The sequence below is a fragment of the Ailuropoda melanoleuca genome, unplaced genomic scaffold (genome assembly GCF_002007445.2).
Source record: "Ailuropoda melanoleuca isolate Jingjing unplaced genomic scaffold, ASM200744v2 unplaced-scaffold11384, whole genome shotgun sequence".
NCBI classification, from domain to species: domain Eukaryota; kingdom Metazoa; phylum Chordata; class Mammalia; order Carnivora; family Ursidae; genus Ailuropoda; species Ailuropoda melanoleuca.
In genome coordinates this window covers 2,550,199-2,573,365 of record NW_023179820.1, presented here as the reverse complement: position 1 = coordinate 2,573,365, position 23,167 = coordinate 2,550,199, and the positions used below count along the sequence as shown (strand labels likewise).

Sequence of the window (23,167 nt, the reverse complement as noted above, 5' to 3'; positions counted from 1 at the left end):
TCTTGTCTCTCTGAAGTACCGTAATCTTTCTGGTGCTATTATAAGCTGTCACACTTACCTTTGTTCTCAGTGCCCCCCTGCCCAAACCAGCTAATACCACTATTCCCGTAGTGTTCTGAGTCAGGCAAGACAGAAACGAGTCCTTCGGGCAGCCCCTTTAAAAGCCAGAAAGTTGGATGCACATTCCACTCTTCTCTTTCCCTCCTGGGAGTTGGGAGTTTTCTTCCAGTCATGCCATATTGTTCCAGGGAAGAGGAATGGGCCCTAGCTGGCAAATGCAACAAACTTTCTTAACTACTTTGATGTGGTTTTTGGTTTTGTGTTTGCCTGAGGTACTGCACATTCTAAACTGGTTTTTGGAAATGTCATAAAGATAATTTGTCTCATATATTGTCATTATTTTATTTTCTCCATGGGGGTACAAGGGGCCTGGGCTTCTATTTTATCATCTTACTGATGTCACTCTCATTTTTTTTAGAGGAGGGGTAGAAGCAGAGGGAGAGGGAGACTCTTAAGCAGGCTCCACACCCACAATGTAGTCTGATGTGGGTCTCAATCTCATAACCCTGAGATGATGACCTGAGCCAAAATCAAGGGTTGGACACTTAACCCATTAAGCCAACCAGGCACCTCTGGTTCTTTTGTGTTTTAAATATCAAGTCTTAACTCTAAGACATTGACAAAAGTTATTGATGAACATATAAATAAATAAGAAGATAATTTTTTCTCATAGATCAGAAAAATAAATAATGTTAGAATGTCCATAATGCCCAATGCAATCTACAAATTCAGTGCAGTATCTACCAAAATCCCAATGGCACTTTCACAGAAATGAAACATAATAATTCTAAAATTTGTATGGAACCACAAAAGACCCCAAGTAGACAAAGCAACCTTGAGAAAGAACAAAGATGGAGGTATCATGCTCCCTGATTTCAAACTATATTACAAAGCTATAATAATCAAACACAGTTCAATAAAACATAATTGAGAGTCCCCAAATAAACTCACACATATAGGGACTATTATTTTATGACAAAGGAGTCAAGAACATACAGTGGACAAAAAACAGTCTTCAGTAAATGGTGCAGTGAAAACTGAATAGCCAAATGAAAAAGAATGAAACCAGAGCACTCTCTTTCACCATACACAAAAATTAACTTGAAATAAATGACAGACTTGAATGTAAGACTTAAAGCCATAAAACTCCTGGAATAAATTCTAGACAGTAAGTTTTAGTGATGTGTTTTGGATCTGACTTCAAAGGCAAGGGAAGCAAAGGCAAAAATAAACACATGGAAATACATGAAACTAGAAATCTGCATAGTGAAGGAAATGATCACCAAAATTAAAAGACAACTGACTGAATTAGAGAAGTTATTTGTAAATCATACATCTGATAAAGGCTTAATATCCAAAATATATAAAAAGCCCACAAAACTCAGCAATAAAAAAAATCCAATTTAGTGAAGATGTAGAGAAAAGGGAACCCCGTACACTCTATAAATTGGAACAACCAGTAGGGAAAACAATACAAAGTTTCTTCAAAAATAAAAAAAAAATATTATACAATCCAGTTTTTCATTTCTGAGTGTTTATCCAAAGAATATGAAAATACTAATTCAAAAAGATATTTTCACCCTTATTTTCATTGTAGCATTACTTACAATAGCCAAAAGTTTTAAATAATTTAAGTGCTTTGATGAATGAATGGATAAAGAGGATGTGGTATATAAAATGGAATACTACTTAGGCAAAAAGAAGAATGAAATCTTATCATTTGTGACAACATGGATGCACCTTGAAGGTATTATGCTAGTGAAATAAGTCAGAGAATGACAAGACCATATTATTTCACTCACATTGGAATCTAAAAAACAAAACAAAACAAAAGAACAAATAATACGAAAACAAAATTGCAGATACAGAGAGAGATTGATGGAAACTAGAGGGGAAGAGAATTGGGAGGTGGGTAAAAATGGGTGAAATGAGCCAATTATATGGTGATGGATAGTAATTAGACTTTTGGTGGTGATCTTTTTATAGTGTACACAGATGTTGAATTATAATGTTGTGTACCTGAAACTTATGTAATGTTATATATCAATTTTATCTTAATAAAACCCTAAACCTAAAAAACAATGATTATGTCTAAAAGGAACCAAGCAATAGACCTTACATAGTAGGTCTGAAGTGGAAGGAAAAAAGAAAAAATAAACATACATCTGTTATAATTTATATGAAAGTTGTCTTGAGAAGTTTTGTTATATTTTCTTTTATCTTTTAAAAAACTAGAAAAAGCAGAGGTAGATGAAAAAAATGAACATAAAATACCCACTTCTGGTAAACAACAAGTCTTAATACTAACCACGTAATCAAGATTTTCTAACATTCATGACTTTAATGAATTTGGGATATATGTCACAAGGAAAATCACATAATTGTAGAAGTAGAAGAAAGCTTAAGAGATATCAAGTCCAATCTTGTCTCTTTAACCATGGAGAAAGCCATTTCCAAAGAATGAGGTGAAAGTGTTACATAAATTCAAAGCTGGTGCTCTTTTGACAATTCCATAAACCCACAATTCCAAAATCATAAAATTGTCAACTTTAAGGCATATAGATTGCTTTGCTCCTCTATTCAAAGGACGTTTATATGAAGTTACACCTTTGATTATCTAAAGTGTAGAGATTTTTAAAAACTCTTGAGTTTCACGTTTGAAGCATTACAAAATACAACTTTAAATGTGGCATTTTGTAATTACAAAAGTTATCTTTTCAAAGGCATTTTAAGTCATCTATTTAAAAATAATTTTAAAACTTATTAAGCATAAAACATGTTTTTAAATGTGTTTTTAATATGTTTAGTTTTCTTTATGTTTTTCTTGTAGTTTAGTAATACCAAGTCATTCAGGTGGAAAATAGAGAGGTCAGAATTTCATGGTCTAAAAAAGACCTGATTAATAACCTGGTTTTTAGTCTTTGATCATTATTTCTAAATGATGGCATGTGATAGAATAAATAAATAAATAAAACCAGCAGCTTAATTTTAAGACACCTGCTTCATTTTTGACTCTGCAAAAACCAAATCTCAAAAAACATAGCTAGTAAAGACTCATCTGATAATCATGAGAAAACATAGTAACATCAGGTTATTAATTTCTGATAATATCCAAGTTTATATTCTTAAGGAAATGTGATGAAAGAATTTGGGGACAGTAAACTTGGGGAATATTTACTTTAAAAATTTTGATTATGCATAAAACTATTAAAAATTCTTACTAAATCCAATGGGAAGGAGAGAGTTTACAACCTAACGTCTGCTCTTTTTCATGTATCTTTTGACGGCCCCCATGGAAAGCAGAATCAATTTCCACTCCCATCTACTTAAAATTGGCTCAGATGTCAAGACTGATGATGTCACATCTAAACCAGAATATATGAAAAAAGGTTTATTACTTACATCAGAAGGCACTCCATGGAAAACACAGTGGTACCCACACTGATCAAAACTGGCTTGATGAAGAAAGGTGCCAGTCAGTGGCTTAATTTTTTTGGTGAGGACTGTACTGACATTAGGGTTCCCAAGCAGAATTTGCATTATTTGTAGTTCCTGTCCAGCATCAAAGGAAGGAGTTCTTGGGCTTTCTAATCAGCCTGATGAGTTATGGGGCAAAAGGGAATTGGGGAGACGTTGGGCTTGGAAGTGTCAGTAGTCAAACATCAAAAACAGATTTTGTCTTATGTCTTGTATTCTATCTATTTCACTCTCTGCTGGCTAAATGTTTTTGGTTTATCCTCCAATCTAGTGATTTGCTCCTCATTAGTGTCAGATTTCTATTTATTTGCTTATAAATTTAGTCTAGGAAGCAATTACAATTTAAAAAGTGTTTTCTAAAATAGTGCTTTCATTGGAAGATTTGTTCAAGGTATCTCATTCATAGCGCTTTTGAATTTGAAAGCCCATGTGACATTTCTATAGAGGCTTCTCCCTTAGGAAAAGGCGTGTGGTTGCCCTGCTTTGCCTGTAAGAAGTGCTACGCTTTCCTGATTCTGAGGTATTTATTAGCAATTCTCATTGACTAAAAGACTTCAGTCTATATTCTCCTATTTAGTTATAGAAGTTATAGAAATGAGCTTTTGCTTTCCATCTATTTTATCTCTTTGCATCTCTCTACGTATTCAGGCTCCAGGTTTAAAAAAAGGGCTATTTATTGAGGCCTCCCAAATCTTGTGTGTGGGTTGGTTACACTAAATAAGAGAAAAACACTGTCAGGTGGAAACATAATGCATGTGGAATGATAGAAGTTTCCATTCAGCCAGAGTGGGTAATGATTTTTTCTCTTGATGCATGTGAGAAGGCCATGTACAAATGTCTTATTCCAATCAATTTTTTTCATTATTATAATAACAGAAAAATACAGAAATATTGTTGTGAATGCTTTAAAATAAACAGAAAACTTAAATGATAATCAAAGGAAAATGGAAAAAGTGAATTTGTTTTTGAGTGCATTTATTCATTTGCCGACTAGAAAAAATATCTATAAGGTCTACATATTGACCAATAGAATTATAACAATAGTAGTTCTCTGATTTTTTTCACTTCTGAAAGATATTTATTTTTTTAGGTCTAAAAGCCAGTAAAGTTGCAGAAGTTGAAAAGGAAGAGAAAAACATTGACCACAGATTATCTAAATTTTTCTCTTCCCAAATATCTAAAGCATCCCATACACCACTGTTTTCAATGTGGCTTGTGAAACACAAAAATTCTGACCTCTCTTCACTAGTCTGAAATAAGTCCGGTAGGGCTTGTACTGGAGAGGTACAAATTCTGTTTCCTTCTTGTATAGTAAGAAATTCAGTTCTTTCCTTATCAAATTCCACACTTGGTTCTAGATTCTGTTTTATTTATTCCTGATAATAGTTTCACTTTCCAATGGATCTTACCAAAAATTAAACTATCCATATTCTTGATTTTCACATTCATTGGGGTCCTCAGGAGGACTTTGGCATGGAGTCTTTGCCTGAATTCTTAGCTGCTTCTGTGAACTGTTTATTGTTAACAGTCTGGAATCATGACCAAATATTGGGTGAAGGTCCTTTTCCTTCAGGTCCTTTGCTGGAAAAAGCAGTGTCTGACTTTGTTTTGGTTGAGATGCAGTGTGATTTGTATTGACGTTAGAAACTTGTACAGATGCCTGTAGCTTACATGCGCAGTGATCTGCCCTTAGTTCTTCTAAGTCATTTTCATTTATTATTAATTTATGTTCAAAAATGTCAAGAATGCATCCCTGTTCATTTTTATGTGGAGGAAGATTTGTAAAATTTTGTTTTGTATCATGTTCTGCTAGATTTTTAACATGGAACATACACTGGTTCTTTTTCATCAAGTCCTCTCAATTTGCTTATTGTGAAATAAACACAAACTTTTTTTCAGGTTTCCTTGTTTCTTCGTGCAGGAAACTCTGCTCAATTACTTGTATATTATTTCCTCTGAAGTCTTTCTGAGAAATATATTGCAATTCTAGCTTTTCTTTTGGTTCAGGTTTTTTTCAGGACAGTTGCAATAATACGAGAAAGGGATCAAATACTGTATTTTATTCTTTTCTTTTTAGGCATGTCCTTTTCCTATTCCACAAAGTCAAAAAATTAACTTAGAAACAATATCATCAACAACTTGGTCGTGATAAATCTGTGCAGTTTCTGTGTTCCTCATTTGGAAGAGGAGCTTCAAGAGCTTTATATTTCTGCAAGCAGTATTCATAGCATCCTTTTTCCTTCTCTTTCAAATGGTGTCGAATCGGGATTCCACCACATTTACTGCCATCTGTTTGGATTCTGAGTTTGCTTTTGGATGCTAAATGGCTTATCTACATCAAATGGACCGGGGTGCTTCTGATTAGAGTAATTTATAAAAGGCATATTGATCAGCTGAAGATAAAATGGTCTATAAAGTTGGCTTGTACCATCTTTACAAAAGGTTTTTTGAGTCCACTTGTTCTTGCTCTCTGGGTGCCCATACCTACTCTTTTTCCCATCAATATGGATGAAGAATTTTTACTCCCCATGAAACAGCTTTTGATAATATACTATTTGAAAGAATAAAATCATAGTCCTTGATACCTTTACAATCAATGATTTTCCTCTGCTCAAACACGCTGAATCTGGAGACAATAGAACTTCCACCATGGGTGGGATGAGGTGAAGCGGTTTGTGCCGTATATGCACATTCTGGACTTGGTACAGAAGCAATTCTTCCCAAGGTTTGTGCAAATTTAGCTTCCTTTTTATTTGAAATAAGATATCCGATATCTTTCCTGAGAAATTCTTCAACTTGCCCTCCCAGATATGGTGACAGAAGGTGAGTCACTGTAAAATACTTGTCCCCAAAGCGGCTTATATTTGGATTTTTCTGCTTTTTTTTTTTTCATTTTTGACCTGGAAATGTCCTCTGCTGTAGATCCTCATGGCTCCAGAATTCATGGCAGCTGTCAAATACCGATACAGCCACGAAAACACTGCTCCCCGAGGCATGCGGCTCTCCCCACCTACAGACTACCAGTAGTTTCCTCATTTTGATAATTCTACTATTTTATGTAAAAAAGTTCCTGTTTTTAGGAAACACATACTAAAATAATTAAGGCAAAGGGAACGCAGATCTGCAACTTATTTTCAGAGGGTTAAAAAAAAAGAAAATTTAGACGATATGTAGGTCAGATAGATAATATGATAAAGCACATATAAAATGTTGACATTTGAGGAATCTGGGTAAAATATATGGAAATTCTTGATGATATTTCTGCACATTTTTCTGTAAATATGAAATGTTAAAAAGTTTAAAACCAGAGTCATATCAGAGAAGCTGCTGATTTTCTCTTACTATTCATTCTAAAGGTTATTCTGATGCAATATTTAAATGAAGAAGGTAATTCTTATTTATTGTAGGATTTCTCATCACAATTATTTTACTCCAAGAACTGTCTGAATTAGTGTAAAAGCAAAAAACATAAAACAAAACAAAGAAAATAAAAATAAAATAAACCTAACATAAATTTTTAGTGCATTTTTTCCCTTGAGTTAATAATATTTCAACTATTTTTAGACACTCTTGACTATAACATGCCCCTATTGCTCTTCACCTGTGGATATTTTATTTGTATATCCATCTATATAATGATACGAATACAATCAGGGATTTGACTAGAACAGATATGATTAGATATTGTCTCTCCCATCATATCTCTAAGTTGAATGCTACATATTTTATTTTATTTCTTCTTTATTTTCATGTGCAATAAGACATTGGTAGTTCTTCAGAAAAAGAAAAAGAATTCAATTACATAACTTGTAAGGAATTAACACTTTTAGATCTTTGTTTCAATTGCATTCACATTTCCTACATTTAAACTTAGTGTTAATTAAATAATTCATATATGATTTGAAATCAAATACACAACTGAAGCTTTTGTAATTATCAGAACCACCATATATCTGTCCCTGAGATTCTCCTCCCTCTATGTATCTTATCCTTCTTAAAGGCTAAAATAAGTAACTTTCGAAGGGAAAGCTCCAGCAACCATTCCCTTCTTTAATTTAGAAGTTAGGTTGGAGTTAATAATATATAAACCTTCATTATGTATTGTCTAATTTAGACTAGTTTTGTAATATTAAAGGAAACCATAGAGTAAATAATCTGACAAATTTGTGAATAGCTCATCTTGCTTGAAACAAGGTGTTTGATGATTAGTATTTGATTTTGATACAGAAAGAGCTTGAGATATAGCTATAGTTATGTCTAATCATATATTCATGGTTTTATATAAAAGAAATTGTAAGCCCTCCTGCTGAAATATGACAGAAATAAGCCATTATAAGGTTCAGATGTAAAATGTAGATATTGTATCTGGTGTTCAGTCACTGGCATTAAGCAATCTGTCATTTTCCTCGATCATCAATATCCCATCTGCAGCTGACAGTTGCTGTCAGAGAAGGCTAGAAACAGGTGCTTCTTCCTAATTATGAGGAATATGAATAGAGAGATGTAAGAAAGACTAAGCTGAATAATTCTTGGGGCTGGTAGAAATCTGACTGCGATGGTAAAAACAACAGCCAAGTAAATTTTGGTGGAATACTTTTTAAAAAGGCTCACCCACACCTGAAGAATCTGCTGTCTATGCTCCACATAGGCGTGTATTTGGGTATTCTTCTAAATGTTAGGTAGATGTAACCAGGTTATAAAAGCTTTTATTTAAGAATTTTAGTAAAACTAGAAATGTATGGTCTCCTAGAAAAGATTTTGGGATGCCTGGGTGGCTCAGTCGGTCAAGCATCTGCCTTCAGCTCAGGTTATGATCCCAGGGTCCTGGGATCTAGTCCCCAGTTGGGCTCCCTGCTCAGAAGGGAGCCTGCTTTTCCCTCTGTTTGCCATTAGTGCTGCTTGAACTCTGTCTCTGATAAATAAATAAAAAAATAAAATCTTAAAAAAAAAAAAAGAAAAAATTTCAATAAGGTTTCTTCTGGATTATTCATTTGTTTCATTTAAAAATAAAGGATTGAACACACTTTATTTCAACAAGGTGATGGCCACTTATGGATTTCATTGCCTACAACTAAAAAAAAGAATTTTAGCAAACATTTCCTTCTTATTCTATGATTTTCTTATTTAGTATCTCTTTTAAAATATAAATGGACTTTCTACAAAGTGTGTTTAACTCTTATGTATTACTAGTGGGAATGCAAAATGGGACTGGTACCACCAATGAAAGAGAATTTGTCATATTTAAAAAATTATATATATATATATATATATATAATTTTTTAAATATGACAAATTCTCTTTCATTGGTGGTACCAGTCCCATTTTGCNTATATATATATATATATATATATATATAATTTACCCATTGGCCCAGCATTCCCACTTCTAAGAAATTACACCAAAGACAAACTGCCAAAAATATGAATAAATAAATGTATGCATAATACTATTCTTAAACACTACTTTTAAATGATAAACAAAAATAATTCAAATGTCCGTCAATAGAATACTGGTTTAATAAATTATGATATAGCCATCTAATGTAGTACACAATGCTATAAAAAGTGTGAAAATATCTCTGTGGACTATTACGGCAATTTCTCCATGATGTATTATTAGATTAAAAAAATCAGATTAAAGATATCCACAATTTGAATATTAGTATTTGAGTATCTAAGAAAGGAGAAATTGAAACATAAATATGTATTCACATACACATATACATGTATATTTTTGTTCAAGTTTATTTTAGATGACTTTATTAACAATTGACTATATTTAGCTTCCCTTCAAAGTAACTAGGATAGTTTGGAAGGACATACACTTTTGTGCAGAAAAACTGGTGACCCTGAATGACTAGGCAGGATATCAAGCTCTCTTGCAAATTATCTTTTTTTTTTAATATTTTTAGTTATTTTATTTGCATATAGTTGACACAAAACATTACATTGGTTTCAGGTATAAAACATAGTGAGTCAACAAATTTATTTATTTGAAAGAGAGAGAGCATGAGCAGGGGGAGGGGCAGAGGGAGAAGCAGACTCCCTGCTGAGCAGAGAGCTGACCTGGGGCTCCATCCCACCACTTTGGGATCACAACCTGAGGTGAACGCAGATGAAGTCAACTGACTGAGCCACAGAGACATCCCTCAACAAGTTTATACATTATGCTATGTTCTACACAAGTGTAGCTACCATGTGTCTTCTTAAATTGCTATTACAATGTCATTGGCTATAGGCTATGTCTTTTATTCCCATGGCTTATTCATTCTGTAATGAGAAGTCTGTATATCCCTCTCCCCCTTCACACATTTTCTCCAGCCTCTAACGCCTTATCCTCTGGCAACCATCATTTTGTTCTTTGCATTTATAGGGTTGATTCTTTTTATTTATTCATTTTTTTTAGATTTCACATCTGAGTGAAATCATATGGTATTTGTCTTTCTCAGTGTGACTTATTTCACTTAGCATAATAACCTCTAGGTCTATCTATGTTGTCTCATAAGGCATGATCTCTTTTTATGGCTGCACAATATTCCACTGTGTGTATATATATATATATATAGTTTCCATATCTTGGTTATTGTAAATAATTCTGCAGTAAATGTAAGAATTCATATATCTTTTCAATAAATATCATTTTCTTTGGGTAAATATTCACTTATATTTTGAAAAAATGGCTACTTTTACCTCCTATGATAGTATAACTGTACTAGAATTTCCCTGCGATTATAAATGAATTGACAAAATACACAAAACATCTATTTTTAGACCTTAAAAAATGATAAGCATAGGGCTATTTCTCAGAGAAGGGAAATTCATGAGGTGAGACCCATATATTCTTTGGATCTCTGCACAGACAAAAGTTCCTTGAGTTGAAACAATGTATAAACATGGAGCACAAGAAGAATGTGATATTCCACTGTACCAAGGAGACAGAAATCATTAGTAGGGGTCCTGAATTACCTGGATCTCGTAGGGCAGTTTATTGGAGAAGGACCAGAGCTGGGGGAGGGAAAGATGGAAATCTCTATGAGCATTCCTCAAGGACCTTTGGCTGAGTCATTTGGTCATACAGGTGCAGCTGCTTGGATTGAGAGTGGAATGAAAATGCTAGAGGCTGTGCACACTGGGAAACATTGGGGCTTCAGACCAGCCAGAGTGGGAAGATCTTACTACATACATGAAGTATTCAAATAAGACAGTAGAATGACCACATTTAGGAATAAAAAACTGTACTAAAATAACAGCTATTGAAGGTCTTAAGATGTTCTAAAACCAAGCCTCAACAAGATCATTTTAAGCTTCGAGGAATCTTCATACTGTTTTCCAGAGTGGCTGCACCGGTTTGCATTCCACCTACGGTGCACAAGGATTCCCCCTTCACCATATCCTCACCAACATCTGTTTTTCCCTGTAACAGTTAAAAATAGAACTACGCTATGACCCCACAATTACTCTACTAGATATTGACCCAAAGTTTACAAAAATACAGATTCAAAGGGATACATACACCCTGATGTTTATAGCAGCATTATCAACAATAGCCAAACTATGGAAAGAACCTGAATGTCCATCAACTGATAAATGGATAAAGAAGATGTGGTATATATACACAAGGGAATATTACTCAGCCATAAAAAATGAAATCTTGCCATTTGCAATGACTTGGATAGAGCCAGAGAGTATTATGCTGAGTGAAATAAGTCAGTTAGAGAAGGACAAATACCTGACTGATTTCACTCATATGCAGAATTTAAGAAACAAAACAGCTGAAGATAAGGGGAGAAAAAGAGAGAGGCAAACCACAAAACAGACTCTTAACTATAGGGAATGAACTGAGGGTGGATGGGGAGATGGGTGAAAAGGGTGATAGGTATTAGAGAGGGCACTTTTGCTGAGTGTTATATGTATGTGATGAATCCCTAAATTCTATACCTGAAACCAATATTACACTATATGTTAACTAACCGGAATTTAAATAAAAACTTGAAAAAGAAATAAACTGTGTGTAAACCAAGGTTTGGGGGGAAATATTCATATACAAATATCTGACAAATAATCAATATCTAAAATAAAAATGTTCAAAACTATTTAGAAAAAAATTCAATTAAAATAGTAAAAAAAAAAAAATCCCAATCAAAATGTGTAAAGATGTGAAGAGAAACGTCACAGAAGGTATATGAGCAACCAAAGTACTCTTGGAAAGATGCTCACCTTCTTTAGAGACCAAATAAATGAAAAGAAAACCCCCAATTTAATATCACATCACTTTCACTAGAATGGCTAACAATAAAAGTCTGGATAATGAAAAGCATTTTAAGGACTTTGAACTACTGACCTTATTAAAATTTTGATTGGAGTGTAAATGGTACCTTGGAAAGAAATTTGGTAGTTTTTCAGTAATCATAAGCATACACTATCGTAGGAACTAGCAATTTAGGAATTCTGCTTCTCGAATGGATCTAAAAGCAATGAAAACATGTGTTCTGAAAAAGATTTGGACCGGATTGTTCATAGCATTTTGATCAGAATTACTCCTAACTGGAAACCACCTGTTGTTCAATATGTGTTATGGATTGAATTGTGTCTCCCAAATTTTGTTGAATCCCAGCCTTCAATGTAACTGCACTTGGAGATAGAGCCAATAAGGAGATAATTAAGGAAATGAGGTACTTATGTGAGTGGGGCCCTTTTCCAATATGATTGATGTCCATATAAGAATAGACACCAGAGATCTCACTCTCTGCTTTGTGAGTAAACAATAAGAAGGCAACCATCTGCGAGCCAAAAAGAACGTCTACCAAGAACTGACTATGCTAGCACTCTGATTTTGGAGTCAGACCGCAGAATTCTGGGAAAGTAACTTTCTATGTAAGCCACCCAGGTTATGGTGTTTTGTTAAAGCAGCCTGAGCTAATACAAGATGTAAAAAGAAAAAGTAACTGTTATAAATGGACATTACTACACACATGAAGTATTTTTTTAAATCTGTCTATTGGTAATGCATGCGTCAATATAGACTGTCCCTGACATTATATTGAGTAAGTAAACCAAACATAAAAGAGCATGTATAGCATAATTTCATCTATATAAATTTCTACAGGGACAGAGGCCAGACTGGTGATTGAGAAGGATGAGGGTGGGTGATTGACAATAAAGGGGAAATTTCTGGGATAGTGAAATCCCTATCTTCCATTGGAGAACTGGTTACATGGATAATCTTTTTAGCAATACTGGACTTTTATGAAGCTACATAATTTTCATGGGTCAAAGAGAGACAATCCTAAATTTTAGAGCTGGAGAGGACTATAGACATAATCTGGCCAGCTTCTTTATTTTAATGAAGCAAAAGCAATTATTTCCCATCATTGTTTTACTGGCTGAAGCAGGAAAATAATCAAATTTTCTCGATTGCATGGTAGTATTGTTTCTTCTTTATTTTTTATTTGTTTTTACTTTGTAGTCTTTGACAAGACAGTGCATTTTACATATTTTTAATTGTTTTTTTTTTTTTAAAGATTTTATTTATTTATTTGACAGAGATAGAGACAGCCAGTGAAAGAGGGAACACAAGCAGGGGGAGTAGGAGAGGAAGAAGCAGGCTCACAGCGGAGGAGCCTGATGTGGGGCTCGATCCCATAACACCGGGATCACGCCCTGAGCCGAAGGCAGACGCTTAACCGCTGTGCCACCCAGGCGCCCCTACATATTTTTAATTGTTATCTGCAACATCGTAAAAAGAATAGGAAAAATTATCATTACTAAAAAAATCTGAAAATAAGAAAATAGAGTCATTTACTGTTGGCAGCATGGCACTGTCATTCAGAGTATGTTCTATTATTTACTGTCCATATGAGTTTGAACAGGATGTGTTATATCTCAGTGACTCGTTTCTTTTATTTACTTTTTAAATCATTGTCATCTGCAAAATGAGGAGAAAAGCAATATCACCTTAAAGGGTTCATTTTGACCTGAAATGAGATAAAACATATAAATCATATCAAATGATACTTGACATATTATAAGCACTCAATAAATAATAATGAAATAATGAATATTTGTGTATTATGAATTTCTATGCCAATTACAATTTTTGTAATTCTCTGAATCATATAAAAATGATTAAGCATGGTTACCTGGGTGGCTCAGCCTTTGGTTCAGGTAATAATCTCAGGGTCCTGGGATTGCACCCTGTGTCACGCTCCCTGCACAGCAGGGATTCTGCTTCTCCCTCTCCTTCTGCCTCTCCCCCCAGCTCGTTCTCTCTCTCTCTCTCAAACAAATAAATAAATCTTTAAAAAAATGATAAAGCTTCCTTCCATTCAAGTCAAAATAAAAAAAAAAAAACTAGTTCAGAATTATGGAAAGAGTATTTCCTTTGGAGAAAAAAGCAGTTTGTCAAATTATCTAGAGTATTTCAATTATTGAATGAGAAAATATTTTGAAATGCCTAACATATTAGTAAACCCACAAACAAGTTTCTTCTCATTCCTCTGCTTTTTTTTCAACCACAAACAAATAAAAGGCACTGTTTACATAATAACATAAATATGACAGCAACAATACAAGCGACAAAAAAAAAAGCAAGCTGCTAGAAGAAACACTGGAACTACCTCTAAAAGAAATCCTCTCAGCTGAATATTAAAAGACTACAAGGTGAAGGGACCCCACCTCATTCTGCCTCCCTTTCTTCATTCAATTGTTTATGGCTAGTAAGGGGAATAATCTATATCTGTAATTGTCTAACAAAAATGTGCTGAATTGATTAGGGATGTAAAATCAGAAAAAAAGGGAGAAAACTGAGGAGTAAAAAAATTGATATAAATTGGGCGCCTGGGTGGCTCAGTTGAATAAGCGTCTGACTTTGGCTCAGGTCATGTTCCCAGGGTCCTGGGATCGAGTCCTGCATTGGGCTTCCTGCTTTGCAGGGGGCCTGCTTCTCCCTCTGCCTCTGCTTCTTTCTCTTTCTGTCTCTTATGAATAGATAAGTAAAATACTTTAAAAATTGATTTAAATTATTAAAAATGCTAATTTTGGTATAATATGAAAACTTTAAGTTCAAAGTGATCTCAGTATTTGCTTAGATATAAACATAATGGATATTTATTGTCTCCCAATGACACTGGAAAGTAAGCATTTATAGATGAAGATATTGAAATTCAGAAAAGCTTAACAAATTGCTCTAAATTACACACTTGGTATTTACAAAGTCAGGGCTAGAATTCAAATTGACTGACATGAAAAATAGTAATGGATAACAACATAATCATTAAAATTCAGATGCATAAACAATCATTACATCATTGTTAAATCTGTAGAGATGTAAAATCAATGAAATACACATATACCTCCTAACCAGAATCAGTTTCACTTACTATAATAGTTTGAAGCTTATCTTACTGACTAGTCAGTATTGATGCCCTTTTGTAATTTATCTTGATAATAGTTGTTATTTTGTGTAATTATTGCTGAGGTCTACAGTTAATTGTCTTTTTGTTTAAAACTACAACCCAGTAAGCATTTCTAAACAGCTTTACAGTTAGGTAATGGCTTAACTGTTTTGAAGAAAGAGAACTTCTTTCACCGTTGATAAAGTTTGCAAGTAAATCAAACAATGATATACTGTTTGATCACTTGAAAAATAACTTGCATCAGGTGGAATATTTACTGACAAATTTTCATTTGAGTGAGAAGTCACTTCTAAAGACAGAAGACAAGGCCATTTTTATTTATTGCAGGTGGTGGTGAGGGAATAGCGGCAAATTTGTAATTTATATCTCAAGAGTGTTCTTCTATACATTTTATATTTCCCCATCTTGATCCTATTGGTTGTGCCTGAGCTCTGGCAGGCAAGGAATCTATGTTCACTTGTGGAGAATGGAGTACGGAGCAGCAGATATGGAGGCATACTAGGGAGGCCTGTGACAGACTTGGTCAAAGATGCTCTGCAGTGAGCTTGGAAAGAGAACATTAGATTGGAGCTGGAGCCACATAAATACGCTTAAAACCAAACTGGAGTATTAGGGATACGAAGGTACAAGAGTGTCTCTAAGGCTTTTCTGTTTTCCCTTTCCTTTCCTTTCTTTCCTTTCCTTTCCTTTCCTTTCCTTTCCTTTCCTTTCCTTTCCTTTCCTTTCCTTTCCTTTCTTTCCTTTCCTTTCCTTCCCTTCCCTTCCCTTTCCTTTCCTCCTCTCCTCTCCTTCCCTTTCCCCTTTTTCTTTCTTCTTTCTTTCTTTCTTCTTGCTTGCTTGCTTCAGCACTAGATTGTGTTGCTATTAACTTAGAAGAGAAAGACTAATTGTGGGAGAAAATGCAGCATTTGGTTTTAGATTTATAAAGTAAGAATGGCCTATTATTTGACTCTCTGGGTGTTGTTTTCTCAACACCCAAATCCCTTGCTTTCATAATCACCCTAAACTGTTGGTCAGGTCCCTTCTTCCCTGACAACAGCTCATCTCATATTGTTCTGAGAAGGTCTTACTTCTGGCTCTAAGATGTAGCCCAGACCCACGCTAGTCAGAAACTCCCATTTCCCATGCCCATTTACTCTTTCAGTGTTGGATATGACCAATTTTTAACCATTGAGCCTAGAGAAAACTAAAAGGTGTTATTTATGTATTTGAGAGAGAGAGAAAGAGAGGGAGAGGGAAAGAGTGTCCGTGTGTACAAGTGGGGGGGGAGCAGAGGGAGAGAATCTCTAAGCAGACTCCCCACTGAATGCGGAACCCCACATGGGGTTCCATCTCATGACCCATGAGATCATGACCTGAGCCGAAACCAAGAGTCTGATGCTTAGCTGATAGATCCCACCCAGGCACCCCTCTGGAGAAAACTTTTAATGAGGGTTTATGGGGGAATGAAACTTCCTTGCCTGTCTGAAAAAGGTTCCAAAAGCAACTTTACATCTCTCTGGATGAAGAAAAGTGTTACAAGATCTACTCGTGTTATTTAGTTAAATTCTGTCAGAGGAGGACACAGTTTGCACTAAATCTTTACTATCACATGACATATTACCAAAGACTAAAGAGCAGTCCTAATGCCTCCCATGTAAACTACCTGAAATTAGTCCTTATCAGCAAGTGAGTGTCTACCAAAGACATCGTCCTCTCAGGAATACAAAGCTCTCATTTGTCCAAGAAGCATGACTGCTGGCAGACTGGGAGCCTGTCCAAGAGACATTGAAATAGGACAAGATAAAGTCATGTTGCAAAGGCCTTAGCACTTTTCCACTGCTGTGAGAGAGAATAAATGCAAATTTTTCTCCCCAAAGACAAAGTAGAAAGCCAAGGTAATTGCTAGCATTCAAGTTGTGACCATAAGAGGAAACCAGTCTGAGTGAGAGACAGAAAGAAATTAGGTCTCTGTGTTACTGTTGAACTGCTGAATCAAACCAACCCTGAAGCTGTTCCTAACTCTGATGTGTAGTCCTTTATTGCCTAAGCCATCTGGAGTTGATGTTTCTGCAACTCATAAGAAAATAAAGCCTAACCAAAGCAATATACAAAAGAAGATATCATTCAGACCACTAACTACAGTATTAAAGGCATGGACTTGAAAGAATACCACGAGATGTATGTAGACATGGAGGAGCAGAATGATTTTCTCTAATCAGTATGTAAGGGTCATTTTGCTGCTTTGAAAGGCTGTGCGATCCCCAAACCCACTGGCAAGTTAGCAGGCAGAACAATTAGTTTGGGAGTAGAAGTCTTTATAGAAATGTGGCTAAAAATTAGTCATGTAGACATTCTTAATTCTCCTTTTTTATTGGAAAAATTAGTATGCTGGCATTTATCTTGTCTGAGGGGGTTATTATGATGGTTGCAGATATATTTGTATGCTTACTATTATTACACCATAGTTCAACCATAAGTTGAACAAATACTTTATATTTTATATAATCTGAATGAAACCCACTATTTCCTATACCTTACACCCTTTCCTCTATCACAATTTCACTCATGATTAAAAGTCTTAATTGCTTAATTTAGAAAACATAATACTTCTCACATTATTTTAGCCACCAAGCTCTCTCCACTTAGCTTCCTGGATTTCCCAGGAGATTCATTTCCTCACCTCCATTTCCCTAATCACTCTCCATCTTCCTAACAGGTGCTATTCTTGATGCTTTCATTTCCCATCCAACTTTTTGGATGATTACCAGAATTATTGTTCCAATTCACATGATTCCCCTACCTTAAAATATTAAAGAACTTTTATCACTTGCACTATAAAATTTAAATTTCTTAGCTTTTAACGAAAAGCTCATGAACTCACCCCAACTTAATGTGGCTTAGGGAGGTCACAAAATTATATTTCAGGCATAGGAATACCTTCTGGGTGACAAATGCAAGAACACTTTCAAAGAATGTATATCTGAAATGGTAATAGCACTCATTGACAGCCCTTTCCCCAACATTTTTTGATGACTAATCTTATACAATTACCTTGCAAGACCCTCTCCAGATGTGCTGTCCTTTGTGCAGGGTTGTCTCACCTTGTTCCCCACAAGCAAGAGAGAGAAAGTATTTTCTAGAGAAACAAAAGCTGAAGGAGTTCATCACTGTGAGACCTACCTTAACAGAAATGTTAAAGGGAGCTTTAAGCTGAAACAAAAGAACATAAATTAGTGATAGGAAAACATAAAAGTATAAAAATCACTGGTAAAAGTAAATATATAGTTAAAATCAGTATACTCTAATGTTGAAATGGTGGTGGATAAATCACTCATAACTCTAGTATGAATGTTAAAAAACAAAAGTATTAAAAACAACCAGTGCTACAATAATTTGTTAAAGGATACCAATGTGGAAAGATGGAAATTGTGAATTTAAATTCATAAAATATGTGTGGGAGAAGGTAAAAATGTATAGCTTTTTTATGTGTTTGAATCTAACTTGTTATATCTTAAAATAGACTGTTGTAAATAAAAGAAGTTTTATATAAGCCTCATGGTAACAACAAAACATATAGTCTATAGAAAAAAAAAATAAAGAGAAATGAATCAAAGCATTCACTGCACAAAATTATGAAATCACAAGGGAAGAGGACAAGAGAAGTACAAGAGAACAAAGAGATTACAAATAAAAAGACAAAATGACAATAGTAATTCAAGCCTATCAAAAATGATCTTAATTGCAAATAGACTAAATTCTCTCAATACGCTGCCTAAATGAGATTCACCTCAACTTTAAGGACAAACAGACTGAATGATGTAATTGAAAAAGATACCCTATGCATGTGGAAACTGAAAGAAAACGGGTAGCTATACTTATTTCAGACAAAATAGACTTTAAGCCAAAGACAGTAATGAGAGACAAAGAAGTTCATTATATAATGGTAAAAGACTCAATTCATCAAGAGGATATAACATTAGTAAATATTTATACAAAAAACATGGGATCAACTAAATATATACAGTAAATATTAATAGATCTGAAGATAGAGAATGACTGTAATACAATAATAGTAAAGAGCTCCAATACCTCATTTCAACAACAGATAGATAATCTAATCAGAAAATCAGTAAGAAAACATTGGACTTAAACTATACATTAGATCAGATGGACCAAATAGACATTTATAAAATATTCCACCCAAGAGAAAAGAATATACTATTTTCTTAAGCATAAATGGAACATTCTCCAGGATAGATCACGTTAAGCCACAAAAAAAGTCTAAGAAATATAGGTAGATTGAAATCATATCAAGCATCTTTTCCAATCATGATGGTATAAAACTAGAATAAATTGTAAGAAGAAAACTGAAAATTCACAATTATGTGGATATTAAAAACATGCTCTTAAAAACAAAACAAAACAAAATAAAACATGCTCCTGGACAATCAATGAGTCAAAGAAAAATTCAAAAAAGAAATAAAAAAGTATGTTGAGACAAATAAATATGAAAATACAAAATACCAATACTTATGTAGTAAACTGAGATCTAATAGGGAAGTTTACAATCATAAACACTGATATTGAGGAAAAAGATCTCTAATAACAACCTATTTCTCAAGAAGCTAGAAAAGAAGAAACAGTAAGCCCAAAGTTAGTAGAATGAAGGAAATAACAAAGATCAGAGCAGAAGCAAATGAAATAGAGATCAAAAAACAATAAAAACAATCAGTGAAACTAAGAGCTGTTTTTTTTAAATAAACAAAATAGACAAACCTTTAGCTAGACTTAGGAAGACAAAAAAGGAGACTCGAGTGAATGAAATCATACATGAAAGAGGAGCTAAAGAAGCTGATATCACACAAATGGAAAGGATAATAAGAGACTTTAATCAACAACTATGTGTTAACAAAATGTACAGCCTAGAAGAGATGGATAAATTCCTAGAGAAATAAAGTGTACCAAGATTGAATCATGAGGAAATAGAAAATCTGAACAGACTGATTAGTAGTAAGAAAATTGAGTCAGTAATTAAAAACCTCCCAACAAACAAATTCAGGACCAGATGGCTTCAACTGGCAAATTCTAGCAATCATTTAAAGAAGACATAATCCCAATCCTTCTCAAACTCTCCCAAAAAAATAAGAGTTGAGAATACTTCCCAACAATTTTTGAGGCCAAGTATACATTCCTAAATACTTAGGAATACATTTAACCAAAGAAGTAAAAAAAAAAAAAATGTACACTGGGAACTACAGATATTGATGAAAGCAGTTGAAGACACAAATAAAGGAAATATAGTCCACTCTCATGGATTAGAAGAATTAATATTGTTTAAATGTCCATATTACCTAAAGTGATACACAGACTCTGTGCAATCTCCATGAAAATTACAATGGCGTATTTAACAGAACTGTTTTAAAAATTCTAAAATTTGTTTGGATCCACAAAAAACCCAAACAGCCAAACAATAGAAGAAAAAAACAAAGTTGGAAGCATCACACTCCGATTTTAAGATGTACTACAAACCTATAGTCATCAAAATAGTATAGTATTGCATGTAAACAGGCACAGAAATTAATGGAACAGGGGTGTCTGCCTTCTGCTCAGAGTGTGATCCCGGCATTCTGGGATCGAGCCCCACACCAGGCTCCTCCACTGGAAGCCTGCTTCTTCCTCTCTCACTCCCCCTGCCTGTGTTCCCTCTCTTGCTGGCTGTCTCTCTCTCTCTGTCAAATAAATAAGTAAATAATAAATAAATAAATAAATATTAAAAAAAAAAAGAAATTAATGGAAGAGAAAAGACAGCGCAGACATAAACCCACAAAAATGTGATTAATTAATTTATGACAAGGGAGTCAGGAATATACAATGGGAAAATGATAGTTTCTCTAATAAATCGGGCTGGGAAAACTGTATAGTCACATGCAAATGAATGAAAGGGGATATTTATCTTATATTTTACATAAAAATCAACTCAAAGCTTCTGAAATAAAACCTAGGGAGAAAGTTCCCTTGAGATTGGTCTTGAAAATGATTTTATTTCTTTTTCTTTTCTCTCTCTCTCTTTTTTTTTTTTTTTTTGATTTAACACCAAAAGCAGAGGCAGAAAAAGCAAAAATAAAGAAGTGGGACTACATTAAATTAAAAAGTTGCACAGCAAGGGGCGCCTGGGTGGCACAGCGGTTAAGCGTCTGCCTTCGGCTCAGGGCGTGATCCTGGGATCACGTGGGATCGAGCCCCATGTCAGGCTCCTCTGCTATGAGCCTGCTTCTTCCTCTCCCACTCCCCCTGCTTGTGTTCCCTCTCTAGCTGGCTGTCTCTATCTCTGTCAAATAAATAAATAAAATCTTAAAAAAAAAAAAAAAGTTGCACAGCAAAAGAAACCATCAACAAACTGAAAAGGCAACCTATGGAATAGGACAAAATATTTACAAATCGTATATCTTATAAGGAGTTAGTAGGGAAATATATAAGATCTTATACAACCCTACAGCAAAAAAAAAAAAAAAAACATTAAAAATGGGCAAAGAAATTGAATAGACATTTTTCTAAAGAACACATACAAATGGCCAACAGGTACAAGAAAAGGTGTACAACATCACTAATCATCAGGGAAATGCAAATCAAAACCACTGTGGTATCTATTACCTTACACCTATCTGAATAGCTATCATCAAAATGATGACAGATAGCAAGTATTGGTGAAGATGTGGAGAAAAGGAAACACTTGTGCACTGTTGGTGGAAATGAAAGTTGTTACAGCTACAAAACAGTATGAAGGTTTCCCCAAAATCAGAAATAAAATTACTATATGATCCAGCGATCCCACTTCTGGATACATATCCAAAGGCAATGAAAACAGGGTATCGAAAAGACATCTACATGCCCATGTTCATTGCATGGCTATTATCCATAATACCCAACATATGGAAATGATCTAACTCCAATAATAGTTGAATGGTCTATATATATGTAAAAATGGTAGAAAGAGAGCAGGAGGGAGAGAGAGCCAGAGAGAGTGAGAGAGTGAGAGCAAGAGAGAAATATTATTCATCCAGGAGAAGGAAGGAAATTTTGCCTTTTGCAACAACAAGGTTGTATTTTTATTACACTAAACTAAGTGAAATAAGTCAGAGAGAAAGACAAATACTGTACGAGCTCAATTATATGTGCATTCTAAAAATCAAGTCATAGATAGAGACTATAATGGAGGTTTTCAGGGGCTGGGACTTGGGGGAAATTGGGAGTTATTTAAGGGGAACAAACTTCCTGTTACAAGATGAATAAATTCTGGGGTTTTAATGTACAGAATGGTGATTTTAGTTAATGGTACTCTACTATATACTTGAAAGTTGCTGAAAGAGTAAGTCTTAAATGTTCTTACAACAAAAAAGAAATGGTCATTATGTGACATGATGATGGTGTTGGCGAACACTAAATATGTATAAAATGAACAGGTTTTACACCTTAAACTTTCCCAATATTATATGTCATATATGTATCACTGAAGCTGGGAAAAAGAGTAATACATTACAAAGATAAATCCTTATTTGCTTACAAAAATAAAATCATCAATTAATTATTAATTTTAAAATGTTCATTTTGCTGGAATTAGAGAACAGCAAATTAAAACAATAAACTTTTTTTAAAGGAATACAATTATAAGAGCTATGTAGGAAAGTGAAGATTGTTGTAGACATTCCATGTGCTTATTCATTCAATGTCTTTCCCATTAGACTGTAAGTCTGTGAAAACAGAGGTCATATCTATTTTATTAATTTCTGAATCTTGAGAATTTTGCAAATAGTAAGGCTTTAATTAATGATAATTTAAACAAATCAATTGATGAATAAGTGTTGACATGCCTCTACTAAATTAATAGATGCTACGCAGCATTCTTTCAGCTTCACAGAAATTATCTGAAGATTCTCATTCATTCAACAATCCTTTACAAGCATCCTTTTAAAATTGAGATATACTTGACAAGTAAGATTGTGTAAGTTTAAGGTGTACACAAGTTGGTTTGAAATACTTGGAATATTTCAATATGATTATCAACATAATGTTAGCTAAGACAACTCTCATGTCACATAACTACTATTCTTATTGTGGTGAGAACTTTTAAGATTTACCGTATTAGGACCTTTCAAAAATACAAAAAAAAATATTGTTAACTATAATCACAATGCTGTGCATTCAATCCTCAGAGCTTATTCACCTTCTAAGAGCAAT

The 23,167-nt window shown here is 34.2% G+C and overlaps 1 pseudogene; it reads right to left on the bottom strand.

The window, feature by feature from the left end:
- Positions 1–4,598: 4,598 nt before the first annotated feature.
- On the bottom strand, positions 4,599–6,482 carry LOC100465149 (annotated as a pseudogene).
- Between the last annotated feature and the right edge of the window lie 16,685 nt (positions 6,483–23,167).